General features: G+C 41.2%; 1 long non-coding RNA gene across 1 annotated transcript; it reads left to right on the forward strand.

Moving 5' to 3' along the window:
* The first annotated feature begins 201 nt into the window (after window positions 1-201).
* On the forward strand, window positions 202-4188 carry LOC119872363. The gene is made up of 4 exons (XR_005360435.1): window positions 202-316; window positions 400-613; window positions 1944-2023; window positions 3088-4188. It is a non-coding gene; the product is annotated as an uncharacterized LOC119872363 (long non-coding RNA).
* The last annotated feature ends 17979 nt before the right edge of the window (window positions 4189-22167 follow it).

Raw genomic sequence — 22167 nt, forward strand, 5'->3', positions numbered from 1 at the left:
GCTGAGGGATTTATAGAAAGCAACTCCCTTCGAAAGCTTTCTGCCCAAATGCTAACGGCTGTTACAAACAACATGGAACATATATTCCCAAAGTTAGAGTGGGCTATGTCTCAGCTGAGAAAGGGTTAAATAAAGAGACTCCGATTCCAGCCAGACAGGGTCTGAACACCAATGAGAATTTCTTTAGATGATGTAATGCTTGAATCCCGATATCCTTCTGAAAAGAGCTTGTGGTTGGAGTTTCTCTGAACCAGACCGAACTGGCATTTCCTCCCATTCCAAGTCTCCTTCTCTGCCTCCTACACACTTTTCTTAGGTAGGTTCGCTCAGATGTATTAATGTCCTTTCCTGGGGTTGGACAAAAAGCACTTTTTGTAATTTGCGTTTGGATTCTTTCAGGGATTCTAGTCCACTGTCCTCCGTGGGCCCTTTTCAGTCTCATTGGTAACGACACAAGACTGAGTGATTAGAGAGAATTCAGAAAGACACCAGCTCCTCTCGGTCATCTCACTGAACAAACGCTGGCTCGTTCCACGTATGTTCTTTCTCAGATCTCCAGGGTGGGGAGGCTGCGACAACTGAAGACAGACCCACACTGGGAGCTACACAGCAGGTCAGAGAGTCGCCGAGGTCTGGGTGACAGCTGTTGTTGCATGACCTCCTTTTCCACGAGGATGCTGCTGGTGACCAGATCAGTGGGACAGTTCCAGGTGACAGGCAGTCTGGTGAACTCAGGAAACCTCCATGAGGACACTCCGAAGCTATTCACTCTCTAAAAGCCCTCGCAACTGATGTAAGGCTGGATAGCACACATGAAGGGACAAGGGCAGTGCACTCTGCGTTTTGTTTTAAGACACCCTTTTAACTTAAATCCTGGAGCTATCAAGAGAGTGAGGCCCATAAAATGGCAGGCAAGTTGGGAAGGATTCTTAGAGCACAGCAAAAGATTGGCACATCTCCCAACTTGGCTGAGAAACAATTTCCTTTACACCAACTATTTTTAGATTTAAAAAAACCTTCTGAAAGAATTAATTCATCATTTACCACCCCATCAAATCGGACTTTAAAAATCTTGGTTAGCCAAGAACTTCTTCTAACTTGTTCCATTCGGAATAAACTAAAACATAGACATTGGTTTTCAAAAGTCATGTGTGTCAAACACCACAGCCCTAAACGAACTCATATACAGGAACATTCTTTGGAAACAAACAAACACCAAAAAAAACCCCTATAAAAATGGAAGACATTACTATTTTTCAGATCATCAGCTCTTATCATCGTTATTGTCTATGGATAGCAGAGTCTCCGAGAGAACCGGAGACACATTTCTTTTCCTCTCCATTGTATCCTTAGCCTTTTGCACGGTGCCTGGAACATTATGAACATTCGATAAAGATCTGCTACGCTAAATTGAAACTGGAGCCCGCAAATGTTCATTAAGCATCTAGTATATTAGGCAACATGTTACTAGGTGATGGCAGAAAGGAACATAGAGACAAGTTTCTACCTTCTTGAGGAGGGGACTGGGTCTCAACAATCTCCAAGAGCTCTGTGACCCCAGACCACAAGGGCAGTTGTTGCAACCACAAATCCTTTGGGAGCCAGGCAGGGGACCTCAATGAGTGGAAGTAAGCTACTGATTTCTAGACAACACGAGACTGGGGCGCCTGGGTGGCTCAGTCAGTTAAGTATCCAACTCTTGGTTCTGGCTCAGGTCCTGATCTCAGGCTTGTGAGATTCTTAAGATTTTCTCTCTCCCACTCTCTCGGCCCCTCCCTCTCCCCAAAACAAGACAAAAAAACAAAACAAAACAAAACAAAAAACCCCAGAAGATTAGAGTGAAAACTAGAGAATGCAAAGCTAACTTGAAATTATACTTTTTCAACTTCAAATATTTTGTCATCACTGTACTAACAAAAATAGTTTTGTCAAATTGCTTGCAGATTATTCATCCAGGAAAAGAAATGGAATTCTAACCCATGTTATAACACAGATAAACCTCGGAAACATTATGCGAAGTGAGGTAAGCATAAAATAAGACACAAAAGGACAAATTCTGTATGATTCCACTTATATAAAATATCTAGCAATCTAGCAAAGGCAAATTTATAGACAGAAAGTCGATAAGAGGTTACCAGAGGCTGGTGGGAGAGGGAAGTGGGGAGCTATTGTTTTAATGGTTACAATTTTTATCCAAAATGATGAAAAACTTTTGGAAATAAATGGGGGGATGGTTGCATAACATTGAGAATGTAATTAATGCCACTGAATTTTACACTTAAAAATGGTTTAAGTGGCAAATTTTTACATTTTATGTATTTTATCACAATTTTTTTTCCAATTCTGGCAGATGGCTAGCCAGTTGAGACTCCTGAGTCCTGGCACAAGGATTTATTCAGTAATTGTTTGCCAAATAAATAAAGACGTGGTTTCCATTGCCCCCATGATATTCCAGAGTTTAGTGGAAATAGCACAATATTTCAATTCAGGCAGCTTTTGGTCTTGCTCTTTTACTAGCTAGCTGTGTAACCTTGGGTAAGTTACTTAATAACCTCCAGACCTCAGCTTTTCCATCAGTAATATGGTGTAATAGAGGGACTTACCTCCTAGGAGTATAGAAGATTGTATAAAATAATGCTTATAAAGCTCTATTCAGAGTGGCTGGTTCATTACTATTATCAGCTATTATTAACAGTAGATAGAGAATAAGAATTAACTGTTATTATTATTGTATTTATTATATATTAGATATTATTAGGACCACTAAAAAATTAATTATTTGCATTTTTGTTTCTGACCTGATGATTTATTTACCTGACAGTTATTGTCTTCTTAGGAACTAGGGACATAGGAACACCAAGATGGAGTTCATAATCGTGTTCTTAAACATCTCATTGTAATCTAGTGACATTGCTGACTTGCTGAAAGTCCTTTAATGATCCCTTATGGTTTTAATAAGGCCCAAACTCTACAGCACAGGCCTATCTTGACCTCTTTAGTCTAGTAGCAGAAACTATGGCGTCCCCATCGTCCATTCTATGCTTACCAGCAGCCCTGACTTCTGTTTTATAATCTCTCTGTTTCCAGGGAAGTTGGCTTGTCCCTTGGCTCCAGAGACAGTTCACCTGCTCCAGGCCGAACTCAACAGACCATTCCTGCCTGCTCGGCACCTGCTGTGGTTCAGGGCTGGCCATGTGATGGCCACTGCTCCAATCAGGGTGAATCTGCAGGCCTCTTATTAGGAATTCTCTCACAAATTCCTTTCTCTTCTGGATGGTGCAGAAGGCAGGCGTGAGGGCCAGGACTGTTACAATTTCTTCACTCCCTTAGGAGACACATGTCAACACGTAGGAGAGATTAAGGCTAAGAAAACCAGAGAGGAATGGAGAGCTCTGATGAAGTTATGACTCGAGGAAGTCACAAGCCATCCTACCTCTGGGGTTTTCTGTTTACTGAGCTAATATATTCCCCTTATTATTGCAAACAAAAAGTTTTAAGTGGTTAAAGCAAGGCTCATTTTTCTGCACTGCTCTCCACCCTACTATCCCTCATTCTATCCAAACAGATCTGCTTTCTGTTTCAGAATACTGCTGAGCTTCTTCTGAGCAAATTGGTCTCACCAATGCATTCTCTCTCCCTGGATTATTTATTTGACACCCTGCCTGCTATCATTTCCCTACTTTGCTTGCCCTGGTTAATTCTCAATCATCCTTAACAGTGATGAAACATCATTTCTCCAAGAAAGCCTTTCTAGATCCCCCGGTCTGGGTCAAGTTCTCCTACTAGGGACACCCATAATGTCATATATCTTTCCTCTATAAGACTTGTCACTATGATAATCCAATCATTGTTTCATTAGTTGACTGACATCTATCACCCACATTTGTCTATCCCCACTGCCTCACGTAGAGCCTTGTCCATAACAGTAATAGGAAATAAATATCAGTTAAACAAATGATCACCTTTTAGCTGCCAAGGCTAATTGTTAAGGAGTTGGTGTGGACCCCCAGTAAAAACAAAACAAAAACACTTTATAAGCAAACCAACAGTTGAAAAGAGACGGCTTAAGATGTGAACAAGCTGGGGCACCTGGGTGGCTCAGTGGTTGAGCATCTGCCTTTGGCTCAGGGCATGATCCTGGGTGCTGGTATCAAGTCCCACATCAGGCTCCCCACAAGGAGCCTGCTTCTCCCTCTACCAATGTCTCTGCCTCTGTTATGTGTCTCTCATGAATAAATAAATAAAATCTTAAAAAAAAAAAAAAAAGATGAACAAGCTGCTTATATCTGGCCATGGATGAACAACCACACTGAACAAATATCAGTTAGGCACCCAGTCCACACAATATAGAGACCAAGGTACAGAAGACATTGACCCTGCCCACCAGGAGCCCTTTGCTGAACTTTAATTAGCTGGGCATAGAACATACTGCTGCTGTGAAGGATTCCAAGTCACATCTATTACTCATTGCTTTGGAGTTAGTTCAAGCAGGGTCAAACCTACATTTAGCCCTTAAAAAAAAAAATCTAGTTTTGCCTGTGTCCTAACTAGCAGAAAAAGCGTAGCTCTCGAGTACTTCTTTCTTGCAGTTTCCTTTGACTCTGTCTTTAATCTCTAAGGCTTGGAGACAAAGAAAAGAGGGCTAGTTGCCTCCAAGCCTCTCCTCTCTAGGAGTACGAAAGCATTTTGTAAACCACAACCCATCACCCACATTCAGTTGCTACCATATCAGCGTCCAGCGGTTGGTGATGGTTGAGGCTTGGAAATGAGGCAGTATTCTGGTAGGAAGTCAGGCTGAACCAGAGGCCAGAATCAACCTGAGTTCAAGTTGAAGCAACTTTAGCCATGCAACACTGATGGCCTTGGTGTCTCTAGAGAACCAAGCATCGATCCATTAAAACCTAGATTTCACTACTTATTAGCTCTGTGACCTTGTGCATGTCATGTATGCTTTGCAAAACTTGGTTTTCTCATCTATGAATCAGAGATAACAGTGCCTCCTCTCACACGATGAAATACCATGAAACACATGGTATAGGGCCTGGGATGTAGAAAGCACTGCATACATTTCACCTCCCATTATTTTTTAATTCACTGGGAGAAAGGCAACAGATCACAGTGAGGACTTTCTCCTCCAGCTTTTGTTTTGTACTCAGGCTGCTTTATTCAGTGATGACCCGTATTGACTCCATAAGCAGACGCTTCCTTGGAGATTTTAGCTGTATTTTCCCCCTGGGCCCACTTTCCCCTGAAACAGCAACATGGAAGGTTAGACAGTTCAATGCCATTGCTTTACATCGTGATAACAGCATTGTTGACATATCAGCCCTCCATGTCAAAATGTTATGACAACCATAATAAGTAAAATAAATTTAAAACATTTATTGATTTTAAGTGTTATCATTTCCCTCTGCTATCGGTGACATACCATGTCAAATGTGATATATTTGAAGTATATTTTAAGCAAGATAATTAATGAATTGGAGTTAAGAGTTGGGTATTTAACATATTTTATGAGGCAGTTTGATGAAAAATCCCCTTACTGAGCAACCTATCAATAGAAGCTCCAAGCCTTGCATCCAATACACAATCCCAGTGACATCCTTCCTGCCAAGGCTCCCCGTCCACACCCATGAGATGAGAGAAGGGATCAAAGTACACTGCTGAAGTCGCTCACACCGTTCTGGTAAACATCAATAACCAACCTCAGCCTTTGTAAAACAAAACCAAATTGGAAGAATTTGGGCTATGGTCATTTGCTTTCTGCTTTATCCCAATCCACCTATCTTCTCTTAACTGATGATTTCCTCAGCAAAGATGGGTGGGCCTAAGGGTGCTCAGCCAAACCCCCACCTTCCGGATCTCATCAGACATGACATCATGTTGTCTTGAGTGGAGGCTGTGGAGGCTGTAACAGTGACAAGATCCGGGTGCTACAGAAGATGAAAGGTACAGTGTCATTCAGCACTGGAGAGTGGCCTTGCATACAGCAGTGTGGAAAAGGAGGAGGGAAAAGGGGAACAGAAGCATCAATGACAATGAGAGATTTCCTGACAGGGTGTATGCTAAACGAGTTATAGAGGCAATTACCCTAAAAATTTTGAAGCGGCCATTTGCTCAGTAACCTAGCCCGACCTGACACCCAAGCGGAGATTGCCATAAGCGGGGAATTTATGGTGTTGGAATGCTAGTTTAGCATAAATTACCTCGGGGAACAGATTTAAACCACTTGCGTTTTTAAAAATTATGCAACAACAACAACAACAACAAAATGAGTTTATGCAAACTCAGTACCACCGCAGGATGGGGCCCCCTCAGTCTTTATCCCCAAAGACACGGCAGTCCTTCTCGCCTGTTCGTTTTCTCTTGTTGGATGAAGATTCACAGCATTAATGCATAATAACTGTATCTCACTCCATTACAGGTAGTTCAAGGCTGCTCCACAAAATGATATGCATGGCTTTGTGTCTTCATCTTTAAAACCACCAAATATCTCGGTAGCAGACATATGTTAGGTTTAATGCATCCCCTGCCATAAAAGTGTTGCTTAAGACTAATGAACAAACGAATGTTTGTTCAAACCTCTTTGTGAAAATCAAACAAGCTTTCAACAGCTATTCATATATTTATTGTCAGATGTGAATCATCACTTAGGTGCTTTGCCCTGAACTATTACCAGCTAATGCTTGTAGTTTCATGGAGCTAATTCACTAGCTGTGGTTTTGTTTTGAGTTTGTTGTTTTTTTTTTTTTTTTTTTTTACCCTCTCCTCCCTTCTTCCTTTCTGTCTATGCCATCTCCAGAAAGGCTCTGTAGTGAAAGTTCCTTATTGTCCCTGGCAGGACTGACAACCCTGGTGGCCCACGTAGCCACCGTGCTGTCTCCAGAAGGGCCGTGGCCTCTGGGGACTGTCCGGCCAGCACTGGGTCTCGGCCAGCACCTGCCTGTCCTGCATGGGGCATTGAAACTCTCCCAAGCGAATGAGCCTAAGCGGGGCCCAAGCCCTGCCCCTGCCCCCGCCCCTTCTCACAAAGTAGCTGTTTTTTCAGACTCAGCAGCACCTGAAAAGCTCCCACAAGATTTACCCATTATATTAAATAACAGGTTTTAGAAGCTGGGAACTGTTATTCTAGTGTTGCTGGGTGTCATTAAGGTTGCACGTCTATGCTTGTTTAATTTTTCTTCTACCATTAAGCAAACTAAATGCTCGGAGATTTTTTTCTGTCTCAGTGGGGTCCACCCAGAATAGAAAAGAGAATAAGTGTTCCAGGGTTGTGTAACTGGGTTTTTTTGTTGCTTTCATTATGAGGAAGGAATTAAAAATCCCTCCTAGTCAGTACTTAAAATATCAAAGTCATTGTTTAATGCCTTTGAGTCACTGTACAACTAATTCAATTGCACAGTGTAGCGCCGTTTCACGGTGTGTGAAACACAGATAGTACATAGAAGTGATTGCAAAGTTGAATAAACACCAAATTAGTTTTAAAAGTCTGCAACTTCCCAGTGGAGTCTTTCAAACTGAACTGCACATACTATTGTCTGACAAAGTCAATGGTCGCCAAAAGGTTACATTACCTCTCGCTTGTGTTACCGTGGGGGCGGGGGGGGGGGGGTAGGTAATCCCTTGACACTGTGGTGTCTGGAGGAGGTGGCTATCCTTGGAGGTGTGTGTGCTGACAACTCAACATAACCTGACTGCCTGTCACTCAGGGAGTTATCACAGCACAGCCTGGTGTGAGCAAATACGAGGTGAGAGGGGTGGGTAACAGAAAGGCCATGGCCAAATGAGAGACCCCAGGATGGTTTTAAAAGCAGTTGGGTATAGATAAAATACTGTGATTTGAGAGGAGGAAAATCAATGTGAAGGCCCCAGCCCTGCTGCTTCCTGGCCATGGGACCATGGTTGAGCCACTTCACAAGTCTTTATCTCCATATCTGGGCCCATAGTTAGTAATGATCATTACTGACTGATAATTATGTGTGTTACAGGCATGGTTCTAAGTGCTGAAGTGCTGGGACACAGCATCAAACAAAGCAAGTAAGCCCATGTCCAAGGTGACATTTATCATGTATTATTAACAAACATAGGAATACAAAAAACAATCTTTTACTGATTGCTAAGGATGTGTCAAACACTGCACTAAGGACAGGAGGTATAACTGCATGCAGACCACGGTTCCCATCCCCAACCATTCACTCATTGACCCAACAGATACTTTTGAGGACCTAATAAGCACAAGGTATTGGGAATATAACCATAAAACATTAAATCCCTGGCTTCATAAAGCTCTCATTCTGATTAGAAAATTCAAGCAATAAGCCAAAAAGTGGCTCACCTTCTTCCAGTCTGCTCAAATATCCATTAGCCAAAAATGCTACATGCCCACCTTGTTCAAAACTTTAACCATGACCCAGTATCCATTCCCATTTATCCTGCTGTGGTTGGTTGATTTTATGTGTCATCTTAATTGGGCCATGAGGTGGCCACATTTTTGCACAAACATCATTCTGAGTGTGAGGGTGTTTTTAGCTGAGATCAACATTTGAGTCAGTAGACCAAGCAAAACGGATTGCTCTCCCCAATGGAGGTGAGCCTCATTCAATCAGTCGAAGGCCTGACCCCAACACAAAGAGGGAACTCCTCCTGCCTGACCACCCTGGAACTAGGACATCAGCTTTTGCCTGCTTTTGGACTTGAACTGAAACATTGGCTCTTCATGGGTCTTGAGCCTGTTAGCTTTCAAATTAGAACTTATGCCATCAACTCTTCTGCTTCTCCAACCTTTGGACTTGGATTGGAACCCTATCATTAGCTCTCTTGGGTCTAGAGCTTGCCAACTGCACATGTTGGGACTTCCCAGTCTCCATAATCATGTGAGCCAATTTCTTATAAAAAATATTTATATAGATCCTTTTGATTCAGTTTTTCTGAAGAACCCTGACAAATATATCTACTCTATATTTTTTTCTTCAACACACTTATCCCTTTTCAACATGCTAAATAATCTATCAATTGTGTTTTTAATTTATTATTCATTTCCTCCATTGGAATGTTAGCTTCACAAGGAGTTTGTTCATTGATATGTTGTTTCTTCATTGGCACATAGTAGGCATCATAGTAAACACTCAAAACACAGTTGTTGAAGGAAGAAACAAATAAACATAGCATGTCAAGTGGAGGTAAGTACTATGGATGAAAATAAAGCTGAGTAAAGGAAGTAAAGGGAACCAATGGCAGGTCTTTTCAATGAAAGGTGGCCATGTCTTAGTGGGCCAAGGAATATTGTTTCTAGGATGACCATATCATTATCTTTCACACTGGGACTTTTTTTCTTCTTCTTTTAACTAACTTTCTATTTTGAAATCCTTGTAGACTTACATGGAATTGTAAGAAATAATACAGAAAGATCTGTGTACTTCCTCTCCAATTTTCCTCAAGAGTAACAGCTTGTAAAACAATAGTAAAATATCACAACCAAGATGTAGACATTGATACCATGCGCTCACCTTATTCAGATTTTCCCAGTTTCACTTCCCTCACCCAGGCAACCACTGATCAGTCCCACCATTTCTATAGTGCTTCCCAACAGGGACACTTTTGAGAACACAGGGGAACACTATTAATAATTACAGTAAGACGACTAGCAAATCAGGACTGTCCCTGGCAACCCATGACAGATGGCCATCTATTTATTACGGAGCAAGAGCAGTGATAACAACTGCTGACAGTCGTGGCATGCTTGCAGTATCCCAGTCAGTATACCGAGGCCTGCTCACATGATCACTATTAAAACTCAGAACAATAATATAAAGCCAATACTGTCATTGGTCACATTCTACAGATGAGGAAACTGAGGTGAGGGAGCATTAAGACATCTTCCCAGGGTCATGGGGCATAGAGCTTTCAGAACCAGGAATCCTAACAAGGTCTGTCTGGTTCAAGAACTTGCCTTTTTAACTCCGGCATATTAAACAAATAGTCCCAAAAGCTAAGTTGTTAAATAATTACAAATGAGCAAAGTGTCTTAAAGAGGAAGTAGAAAGTGATACTGAAGCATAAAATGGAAATTGGAAAAATACCTACCACACGTTGAGTTATTGTAATGATTGAAAACTATTAGTTGGGGGGTTTGTATACCAAAACAAAACAAACCCAAAACTTTAAAAATGTTCAACATTGTCAACCTATATGCCAGAAGAAATGGCCTTAAGCGGACATTTGTCATCTTGAATTCCCAACATTTTAAGAGCAAGCTCCTTAAAAGTGCAGTAGCTTCCCATATATTGTTTGAGATACTGACATAGAACATTGGATTTTAAACTTTAAAAATTTTACAGTTTCCAACTGCAACCCCAAGGAAGAGTCCCACTTTGCCTGAAACCGTAAGCTATATAGCAGAGTTCCTGACAGAGGAAATTATCTCTGAATTCCCACAGATGTTAGAGGAGCGATCGCTGAGGGATCAAGTCTTTCAGATTCAGAATCAAGTGCAATGTACTGCAAGAAAACAAAAACAGTCCACTAGGCAAGAGTGGGACAGATCCAGGAGCAATGATGTCAAGCTTCACCTCACATTTTCTCAAAAGGAGGAGAATTAAGGATCAGCTATGGTAGTACTTACTTAAAAATAATTATTACTTGTAAGAAAATTTTTGATATTTAAATATGGCAATGAGAAAACCCAATCAAGAGTACAGCACCTGGCTAAGCTGGAATCCTGAAGATTGAATCTCTTGAAAGAGTTATCCTCTGACTTTTCCAGTTATAAACCTCTGGGTTTGGTGGCACCTGGTGGGCTCCACCAGTGGAGCATGTGACTCTTGATCTTAGGGTTGTGAGTTCGAGCCCCACACTGGGCTTAGAGATTACTTAAAAATTGAATCTTCTTTACAAATTTAAAAAATAAACCTCTGGGTTTACTAAAATCTGATACAAAGTCAGAATGATGAGATCCTATAGATGGAGAGGGTCATCAGCCCACGCAAGTCAGGTTCCATGGATGGGCAGGCGGAGGTGATAGAGGGAGGGGTGAAAATAGGTGAAGGGGTTTGTGGACTCAGCATTGAAACAAATACTGGGTTGGAGCCAAATGACTGAGTTTGAGTTCAGGCTCCGACATAGATGAGTGGTTCCAAGTGACCTGGGGAGGTCCCAGTCCCCTCATCTATAAAATAAGGATGAAAGCACTTGATGGACAAAGTTGGATGAGAATTAAATGAGACAAGATATACTCTGTATGTGCCCTAAAGTTGTATATTAATCAGGGCACTCTTTTTAATTGAGTTATTGAAAAGAAGGACACACTGAACAAGAGTCAGGAGAGAAAATGAAAAGCTGTAGGCATTTCTGCAGGAAGGGCTTTCACAGGAGCTGCAGGCCCAGGTTGAATCTTAAGGGCCTTTTGAAGCAGCCTAGCACTCTGCTTGGAAGATTGCACCCTGAGAAGTCTCTGTGCCGCATTTTTTCTAACCAGCTGGATTTTGATCTCATCTTATTACCCCATCCACAGGCTAGAAAGCATTTGTTTTCTGCTCTCACTCCAGAAGACAGTAGGCAATGGACAAAAGGTAGGTCACTCTCACTCTAGTTAGGTCTCTGTTCAAATATCACCCTCCCAAACAGGCCTTGATTCATTTTAAATAAATCACACTGTCTAAAATAGGATCCTCTCCTGCAGACAGTCTAACTCTTTTCTTGCCTTCTTTGTCTTCAGAGCTGCTATCACTCCTTGACATGATTTTGCATGTTGACTTGTTTATGGCGTGTCCCTGCACTGCACTGTAAGTGCCATGGGGGTAAAAAGACTATCTGTTATGGTACATACTGGGTGCTCAAGACACATATTTGTGAGTAAATGAATGCGTGATTTTCATTCTTGGCTTTGTTCTACTGACATTTTCCTGTCTTTGCTGCCTAGGGCAGCTCGGAAAGTTCTGCAATTTTGCACATTGTTCAATTTATTGTCTTTCTCTGTCAATTGAATCTTTTCCTTACTTAGTTTGGGTTCCCCCCAAAGCAGAGCCTGAGACAAGAGCCTTGAATATTGGTAGTTTATTTGGAAGATGATCCCAAGAGTGGAGGGAATAGGGAAAGTAAGGCATAGGATGAGAAAGAGCCTTGCCTGGGCCACTGATGTGGGCCGCGGGCACTCGACCCCACCTGGAGCTCCTGAGATACCAAGCCTTCCAAACTGTGGAGGGTGGAACGCTAATCCACATAAGCTGGAGTATGAAAAAAAACATTTAGTGTTGCCCTTGAGAAAACTTTACTCTGAGTGAAAATGAAAACAAGAAATGCTTATGACCTATTTATTGTACCAAAGGGAATGAAATTTCACTGAGTGCCAAACATGAGCTAGGCACTATGCTAGGAGATTTATAGAAATTATCTTATTTCATTACAGCAACAAGAGCCACCGCATGTTGGCTTCTACAATTTAGCTGGGTTCTTCCCACATATGATCTCACCAATTCTCACAACAATTAAATAAGGGTTTTTATCTCCATTTAAGAGAAGAGAAAAGGGAGACCAGAGGAAAGAAATAATTTGCCCTAGGTCACACCACCAATCAATGGCAGGTCTTTCTGACTCTACCGTTTGATAGAGAAACAACTAGAGGAAAAATGCAGGGTAATGCATATTTGAGTGAGTGATTATGTGACAGAGACATGAAAAAGGAATCAGGGGGTATCCCTGGGTGGCTCAGAGGTTTAGTGCCTGCCTTTGGCCCAGGGCGTGATCCTGGAGTCCCGGGATCGAGTCTCACATCAGGGTCCCTGAATGGAGCCTGCTTCTCCCTCTGCCCGTGTCTCTGCCTCTTTCTTTCTGTCTCTCTCTTTCTGTCTCTCATGAATAAATAATAAAAGAAAAGAAAAGAAAAAAAGAAAAAGGAATCAGGGATGGAAAAGTTTCATGTGAGCCAGATGTCATCTTAACTAGATTCCATGAAGAAAATAGATCTTGGTTTTAAGGTTTTTTAAAGGTAAGGGCACCTGAGTGTCTCAGTTGGTTCAGTGTGGGACTCTTGATTTCATCTCAGGTCATGGCCTCAGGGCCCCCCAATCAGCTCGGTGCTGGGTGTGGAGCTCAGTGCTTGGTGCTAAAAATCCTCTCTCCCTCTCCCTCTGCCCCTCCTTGCCCCTCTATAAAAAGGTGGGGGTTGAAAGGTAGAAGAGGACAGGGGAGAAAGGGTGAAGATAAGGGGTGGTGCTAAGCCAGGAAGGTGACTGGAGAGAAAGGCATGAAGGCAGGATCACCAGGTCCACACAGCCGGGATCCTTTGTCACCAAAGAGCTCACCTCATGTTATCTTTCATAAATAACTAGCGTGTCATGGAATTATGGAACGCAAAAGATACGGATCTGGATCATGATCTAGGTCAAACAAAAAAGAAGGAACAAACTAAAACAAAGAACAAAACCCACAGTGCGGTGATGACTCTGAGGCCCTTGAACCTCAGAAACTTAATTTTTCAAAGTGTATTTGAAAAGACATATATTCCACTTGTGTAGCCTGACAACGGTGGAATGCTAATAACCTTTAATTTCCTTGACTTCTAACCTTCCTAACCTGCTGTGCTGTTAGAACAGCACTGTAAATCAAAATATGCCGAATTGTATGGTGAACATGTGTATCGAGTCATTCCAAACTGCCTGGTGGTTTTTTAAAAACACCGCTCACAATAGTCTTTAGGTTGTTTTTATTTTTCATCTGTCTTTCTTCTCACTCATGCCACAACTGATTAGTATAGGCATCAAAAACAACACACATTAAAGAAGGAAGCAAAAAAGAGACTCGGAAAATAGTGAGGGAGGCCAAAATACCCCTGACATCTCTCCCCACCCTGACTGTTCTAAATGTTCTTCCATTTAAAAAAAAAAAAAAAATTGGAATATTGCCTTGGGTCTACTAAATCATTAGCAAATTAAGAACCTGTTTTTAATAACATTTAACTTGTAAATAATGCATTAATTGACTAGCCTGAATGTTAGCTTGCGCATTTGAAACTCTGCTACTAAATTTGTAATGAAAGAAATGTGCTGTAACAGTAGGCTATATGGTGAATATAACAGATTAAATATGACAGTTGATATTTGTGAAAATGGGGTTATAATTAGAGGACACCTGCAGCTGTTTTCCAACCAAAACAACAGAAATTAAACATGCATAAAGTGTGCGCGTGTGTCACATTTTCTGTTGGCGCGTTTCTTTTGTTCTCCCAGAGTCTGGTGTTGGGCTGTTTCCCTATCATTTTGTCAGGTCATATCTCTAAGCAAGCAACAAGTGGCTATTTGTTAATGCACTTTATTGGATCTCTAAGTGATACTTCCTGGGGAGGAAAGAAAAAGAACATGAATCTTTTTTCCTAACAGGGGTTACTAAAAACCATGACTGATGACTGGGCATATTGAAAATGCTCAGAATTAGAGAGAGCCATGTAAAAAGGAACCAGCAGCCTCCTTGGTTGTACCTGCCTTGCCCCCAGTGACCTAGTAGGATTTCTGAGATGGAAACATGAAGAATATAACCCACGGAAGGTTATGTGTTGGTGAAAATGTATATGCTAGAAGTTGCTGGAAGTATATGCTGGAAGTATATAGAGAAGTTGCTGGAAGTGCAGACTAAATTGATTTATTGGCAATAACTAATAATTAACTAAAAAATAATTTCATTAATTCATGCTTTCATTTATTCAAGAAAGATAGATAAGTGCCTCCCGTGACCATAGTAGACTAGACACTAAGACACACAGTGAATGACAACAGAGAGACCATCGAAAGTCAGAGAGAGAGATGAAATATTAAGAAGCAAATCTTGGCCCATCCTGTCAAATGCAACAGGAAAGTTGAGTAAGATAAAGACAGAAAAGCTTCCCTTGAATTTGTCAATCAAAGGTCATTAGTGACCCCGGCAAAAATAGTTTTAGTGGAGTGTTGGGGACAGAAACCAGATTACGGTGTGTTACACAGTGAATTAGAGCAAGAATGTGGAGAAAGTGAGTGTAGACTGCTCTTTCCAGAAGTCGACCATGAAAGGCCAGGGAGGGAGGGTGGATGAGAAAGAAGAAGAACACATGAAGGATCACTTTTCCAAAGACCTGAACAAGCTGCTCTTGCCGAGCAGTGGTCACAGCCATTGCGCACAAAGTCTTGGCACACTACATATATGTGCACACCTCAGTTACATGCTTTTTTTTTTCTGTTAAAAGATGAAATTCGCTTCCAAATTAAAATTCTCTCTTAACATGCTAATTAGCTTTCCTTTTGCAAAGAATAATGAAGCTTAGATACACATTCAACTCTACTACATATTATCAATGAGTTGCCATCAACTTGGTCAATAATCTGCAGTATTCTGCATGCAAGTTTTCACAATTTGCTAACCTGTGCTGATTGGGTTAGGCCAAAAAACAAATGAAATTGTCACATGTGTGGGTCAAAAAGCTGAATGTTAGAAATTTTATATGGTTCAACCTGACAATAAACAGAGGGTGATGGAGCTCATAGCATTTTGATACCATTTTGAATGTGACATAAGGTAGGAAGAAAGAAACAAACAAGAAAACTGAGACAAAGGGTATTGAGTGAATTAAAAAAAAAAAAAAAACAGTAATCTTTTTGTCTGGGTGAGGTGTGTGTTCCCAAGGGAAATAATTTTTGAGGATGTAGCTTTATAGTAATAATAACACTTTTAAGGAGTATGGATGGCCCAGGGGATCAATTGGGATTTAGGGAGTGAGGATTTTTACCTGCAATCTGTCCAATTTAGTCAGTGGAACTTAACATTTTATACAGTTAAACATCTTACAGACCTGACACCAACAGACCAAAGAGAAACACTCTTGGATGTGTGCATAACTCTTGGCAAATCTTTTAACCTCACTGTAAGGTGACTGGTCCACCTTTAAGATGAAGGCATGGGTTACCTGCTCAGCCTCAGCCCAATGTGAGAAGTCCAGAATTCTAAAGTCAGAGTGAAGGCAGTGCTGGTACAGTCAGCAAGGGAAAGTAATTTTTCCAATCTGTCAGCACTAAAAATAAACCTAAGGTAATCTCCAGGGATGACTACCCAGTCCCCTTCACGGACACTAAAATCGCTGTGGTGGGAGGTTGAGATGAACTAGGGGAAAAAAGCAAATATGTAAAAAAATACAGCCTAAAGAAAGAAAAACACTCTAATGAGGGCACCAGCGGTGAGTTGATGGGAGCTCAGCCACCATTGGGAATGCGTTACCTGAGTGTTTTCTCCAGAGCAGGGTCATTGGACAAATCTGTGAGGAGACGCTCCCACAACAGTGCACAATTTGGGCCCTGACTAAGTTCTCGGAATGTCCTTTGTCAGCTGTCAGAATCACATATTCATAAACAAAGAAGAAAAGATTTGCTAAAATGAAACTAAAGAAGCAACAGCAGCAGACTCTGGTTCCTTCTGTGTTAATAGCCAAACATGGAAGTGTTTAAACCAATATACCAGGCAGCGTCCACGTCAACCCTGATACCTTCACGGCTGGTCTCAAGTTTCTCATCTCTAGGCTAGGATGGCTAGGCAATGACTCAGAACAACCCACTGTGTCATTCAGGGCACCATACTTGGCATGGGACGTCTTGAATCATTGGCCTTGGTTACACTGTGTTTTAAAGCAATACACTAGCTCTTTATCAAGCTATAAAATTCTTCCTTCTAGACAAGGAATACATATGGAATTCTCTATCTGGATTTTTATTTTATTAAATTGCAGGTGGGGCTGTTTCCTATATTATATTTATGTTATTATAAAATTGGTCATGGAACTTAAGAAGGTCTCAAAAGACAGGTCTGGATGGAACTCTCATTTCTAGCTCATAAGATACATTTTGCAAAACTTGGCATGATTGATTTTAATATTATAATACCTATAACGTATGTGACAAAATATCTGACCTGCATCCCTGAAGGTGAAATATTTCCTAAATTTTAAAGCTAAATAGCTAAATAATCTCACTCACAGTGCCAGACATAAAATTGCACCCAGAAATGTATACCAATTGTCTAATCACCCCGAGGTTACTCCTGAGGATTAAATGCCAATTCTGTCTGGGAAGAAGCAATTTGACCCATTGTGTTGCTTGAGAAGGACTTCTCTTGTCACACATGGAAAAGGTTGTGGCTAATTATATGATTATTCCAAATTATTTGTTCCTCCCTAAAAGCAGTTTATGCTTTCCCATCCCATTGACATCAGGCTTAACCATATGACTTGCTTTGACCAATGAAAAGTGAGCAAACCTGGCAATTACCACTCTGATGCAGAAGCTTTGGGAGCCATCAGATTAATTCCACCACTGCTCTTTTCTCTCTGCCAGACCTACATATGCTCTCATTCCAGAATGAAGATACGTGGAACTGCAACTGACCTAGAGCCAACACATAACAAGAAAGAAAACCCTGATTGCCGTAAGCTTCTGAGAACTGGGGATCATTTGTTACCAGAGAATAACAGAAAAATCTGACCAATACAAAAGTAAAACAAACACATCAGATAGAGGAAGTGGTTCTGCTCCCTGAAACCCGTATGTAGCTACATCTCAATTTGTGCTGAGGAAACTCAGGAAGGGGACCCTGGGGGAGAGGAATGAAGAAAGTGGTTATGGTAAGAAATCCCAGGGAAATATTGGTGGTGTTCTAGAAGATGAAGTATGTTCTCTTAACTCCATCTTAAGACATTTATGAACTTCCAGGGGTCCTCTCTTCCTGTCTTCTCCTCTCCATTGGTACTCCAAGGAATATCTTATTCTGAGAAGACCAGTTTGAAAAGGACCAATCATATATGACCTCAGGAAACCAGAAGGTTCTATATTCACCTCAGAAGGAGCCCTGAATGTCTCCAACAAATATATTTCCCAGTCCAATAACTCTCCTATTCCCCTACACAACTGGTTCATACTCACTCTTCATTTTTCAAACCTCTTAACACCTTTGTCATCCTCACTTGAGGCTGATGATGACTCTGCTTCCTACTTCACTGAGAAAATGACAATACTCAAGGGAACGTCACCCAGCTTCCACCACCACATCTACCCTCCTCCTTGCATTTGTGCCCATTTACTCAACCTTCTCTCCTCCCCATGTTCCTAGTCAAGACCAACCTCTCCACTTGCCACAGGATCCCAGAACACTCACCTACTCAGAGAGAGCTCCAGCAATTGTCTCTTTTCTTTCTTTGATAACTGTCTTCAAAGTTCAAATGTGTCATTGTCTCAGATATTTTGTAAAAGCTCTCTTTACTACAATTCCCCTGTAGCTATTTACCTTTCTCACCTTTCCTTTAGAGCAAAACCCTTTGAAAGAGTGCCCATATTCTCTTCTCCAATTTCCCTCCTCCTATTATTTCTTGAAGCTACTCCAATCAGGCTTTCACGTGCCCCTCTTTGGTGACATCCTTCTTATCAGGGTCCTAAAGACCTCCTCTCTGTTAAGTCAGTGGTCATTTCCCTATCCTCATCTCACTCAATCAATCATTAGCATTGGACACAATCACTGTCTTCTCTTTGAAACACTTTCCACCCACTCCCCACCCACTCCCCACCCCCACCACTGGGCCTCTAAGACTCTCTGCTTGTTTGGTTTTATCCTTACTTCTCTGGTCATTCCTCTTTGTTTATTCTTGATGTTTGTCTGTATTTCTGCAGTAGAGTTTCTGCAGTTGAGTTTAGGCTCAATCCTTGGACCCTGTCTCTTTTCGATCTATGCTTGGTCTGTTGGAAAGCTGATCCAACCTAATGGCTCAAATGCATTTATACTTCCAACCTGCCTCACCACTGAAATCCACTCATGTATCCACAACACATGCCTGAATGGATTGGATACTTACTAGGCACCTAACAGGTGACACATCTAAAACTAAACTCCAGTCGCTCCCTCCCACCACCACCACCACCAAGACTGTTCTTCCCATAATCTTTCTTACCTGACAATTGCAACTCTTAGCTCAAGTCAAAAACCCTTGAGGTTTCCTTGAATCATCTTTTCTCATACCATACATCCCAACCATCAGCAAACCCTATTCCTTCTAACCTTCAAATATATCCAGAATCTCATCACTTCTCATTGCTCCTACTGCTACCATTCTAGTCTGAGCTACCATCATCTCTTGCCTGGGGTAGTGCAGTAACCTCCTAACTCTTCCTCCCTTTTCTGTCCTTCTTTTTTTTTTTTTAGTCTAGTCTCTACATGGTAGAGACTAGACTAAATACCATTACTAATAATGGTATCACACCAAAACCTGCCAGATGGTACTTGCTCAAAATCTTCTCAGCGTCTCTCCTCTGCTTTGCCTCCTACTGCCCTCTCCTTCATTTACTCCACTCCAGCTTTACTGGCTTCCTCGTTATTCTTTTTTTTTTTCCTCATTATTCTTTAAACATTTGGCTTGCTCCATCTCAGCACCTCTGCACTTGCTGTTCCCTCTGTCCACAATACTCTTATGAGTGTTCTCATTTTATCCATGAAATAGGAAGCAAAGTCACCACAGCTTGTTTGCTGACTCCCATCAAATCTTTACCCAGTGAGGTCTCCCTGGGTCTCACTATCTAATGTCGCAAACACACAACACGGGTTTGTGACATGTTCAACCTCCTTCTCCACTGCACTCTTCTGCTGAGGACTTGTGATTATCTACCAGACTGCATATTTTACTTATCTAATTTGCTTATCACCTGTATTCCTCAACCTAGAATATAAGTTTCATGAGGGCAGAGATTTTTTTATTACCTACTATACCTTAAGTACCTAAAATAGGGCCTGGCACATCAGAGGCTCAATAAACATTTGTTGAAAGAATAAATAAAATTTTCTCTCTATCTTATTTTTAAATTTTACAAATTACCTTCTGGTGGCTGGGTTGGGTATATGTGTGTGTGTGTATGTATATGCTCGATTTCCCTCCTTGTTGGCTGGTTTGTTTTTCAGTCACTACGGTCCTTCTACTACTTACAATTTGCCAGGTCAAGATTCCATACATTCTCTGTCTCTCTCTTTCTTTTCACTTCCCAAACCTATCTTCTAATCCACATCTTTACTTCCTTGATAAGAGGATATATTTATGTTTATTTAGTGTTTCATCCCTTTTCTTGGTGTGATAAAAGAATGTTCAAGTTAATATGGGCTTTAGAATTCATCTTGTCCCACCCTCTCATTTGACACAAAAAGCAATTCTGGTCTAGAGGAGAGAACAAACTTTTCAAGGTTGCACACCTAGCTCCTAGTTAATAGCATAGCGGAGCCAGGAGCCCTGGCCTCCAGCCCATCGCCCTCCCACAGCACCAACTGCCTCAGCTTCCTTCTGGCTTCTGTAAGTAAAACTAGCTTCTGCTAATTCTTCTGCAGCTTTTATTTTTTCTCTCCCCTTAGTTATATCATTTTGATATCTTCATAAATCTGCTTTTATCTCATTTTGCAAGAATATTTGTATAAAATAAAAAGGGAAGATTTCCATAGAATTTAAACAAAACCCCTACAGACTCTACTAAAGTTTTCATTAGATTCTTTTAAGATGTATTATGTATAAATATGCAAAAGATGTGTTAGAATTTAAACTCCAGAACAAAAATGTTTCAGAAAACATGATTAAGATGTTACTAATGGCACCTACTCAAAGGGGTGTTGCAAAGATTCAGTGAGAAAATGTATGTTGCCTGGTGCTCAGGAACAGCAGAAATGCATGCAATGGTGTGGAATTATGTGTTTGAAGTGTGAGTGTCAGAGAACCTGGTTCTTATGTGGTTCTGTTAATCCTACACAATTCTAAGACCCAATTTTTTCTCTTAAAAGAGAAATATGGTAAATTTATTATGGCCCAATTAGTTATAATAATTTATTATTCTACTTCCTAGAGCACTTTAGAGAGTACTTTTTTGAATACTGATTTTTTAAAAAAGATTTTTATTTATTTACTTGAGGGGGAGGAGGAGCAGAAGGAGAGGGAAAGGGAGCAGACTTCCTGCTGTGGAGCCTGATGCAGGGCTCCATCTCAGGACCTCAAGATCATGACCTGAGCCGAGGTCAGATGCTTAATGCCTGAGCCACCCAGGCGCCCTCATTTTTTTTTTTCAAACAGGCACAACTTGCCCTTGGGCTAGTGGGTAGCAGCAGTTATCTTCATCTTTATTTTGTCGATGATGGAAGCTGAAACCCAAAGATCTTTTACCTCAGCTCAAGCACAGCCAAGTAATGGGAGAAATGGAACCAGGACCTTGAACGTCTAATTCCTAATCATGAGTTAGTCCATTGAATCAGGCAGCCCTATAAGTATTAGTAAATAATTCAAAATGAAAAGCTAAACATCATTTTTCTGTACTACTAAAATTCTTTGACATCCCTCTCATGGAGAACTTGGATCTATACCCCATGCCCTTGAATGTGGGTGGGCTATGTGACTACAGAATATAGAATAGAATACAGCAAAAGTGAGGCTGAGCCAGATTCCAAGCCTAAGGCTTACGAAATTGGCAATTTCCATATCCTATCTCTTGGAATGCTCTTTCTGGAAACCCTGTGTCATTATATGAGAAGGCCTATTACCTAGAAATCTCCATGCTAGAAAGGTCATGTATAGACACTCCAGTCAACAATCCCAGCTGAGCCCCACCTTCCAGGCAAAGCGGCTATGGTGGTAGTCATGTGAACGAAGCCATTCTGAACCCTCCAGACAAACTCATTCACCAGTTGAAGACTATTTCAGGGAACTCACTCAATTCAGGATGGATCAGAAGTATCACTGAACCGAGCCATACCTCAATGCCTGAGCAATAAAATCCCAATATAATAAAAATGGTTGTTACTAAGTTTAGAGATAATTTGTTATTCAGCAGTAGGTAATGGGGACAGAATTTGATACCTGGAAGTAGAGTGCCAGCATAATAAAAACAAAAAGCATGTGGCAGTGGTTTTGGAACCAGACAGTGGGAAGAAACTAGAAAGATGTCAAGGACACTGGTAGTGAAAGCCTAAGGTACCTGCAAGGGACTGTTTGTGATACTCAGAAGGTATGGCAGTAACTGCTATTGGAGTTACGGTTGAAGAGTCTCATCCACACCTGTACCTGATTTGGATGAGAAGATCTTGGATCTTAAGCCTGACCTTCATGCTGCCTGGATCCAAGTGCTATCATAGATGAGAATTTGGGGGTTC

Source organism: Canis lupus, chromosome 6, assembly GCF_011100685.1.
Source record: "Canis lupus familiaris isolate Mischka breed German Shepherd chromosome 6, alternate assembly UU_Cfam_GSD_1.0, whole genome shotgun sequence".
Lineage (NCBI taxonomy): Eukaryota > Metazoa > Chordata > Mammalia > Carnivora > Canidae > Canis > Canis lupus.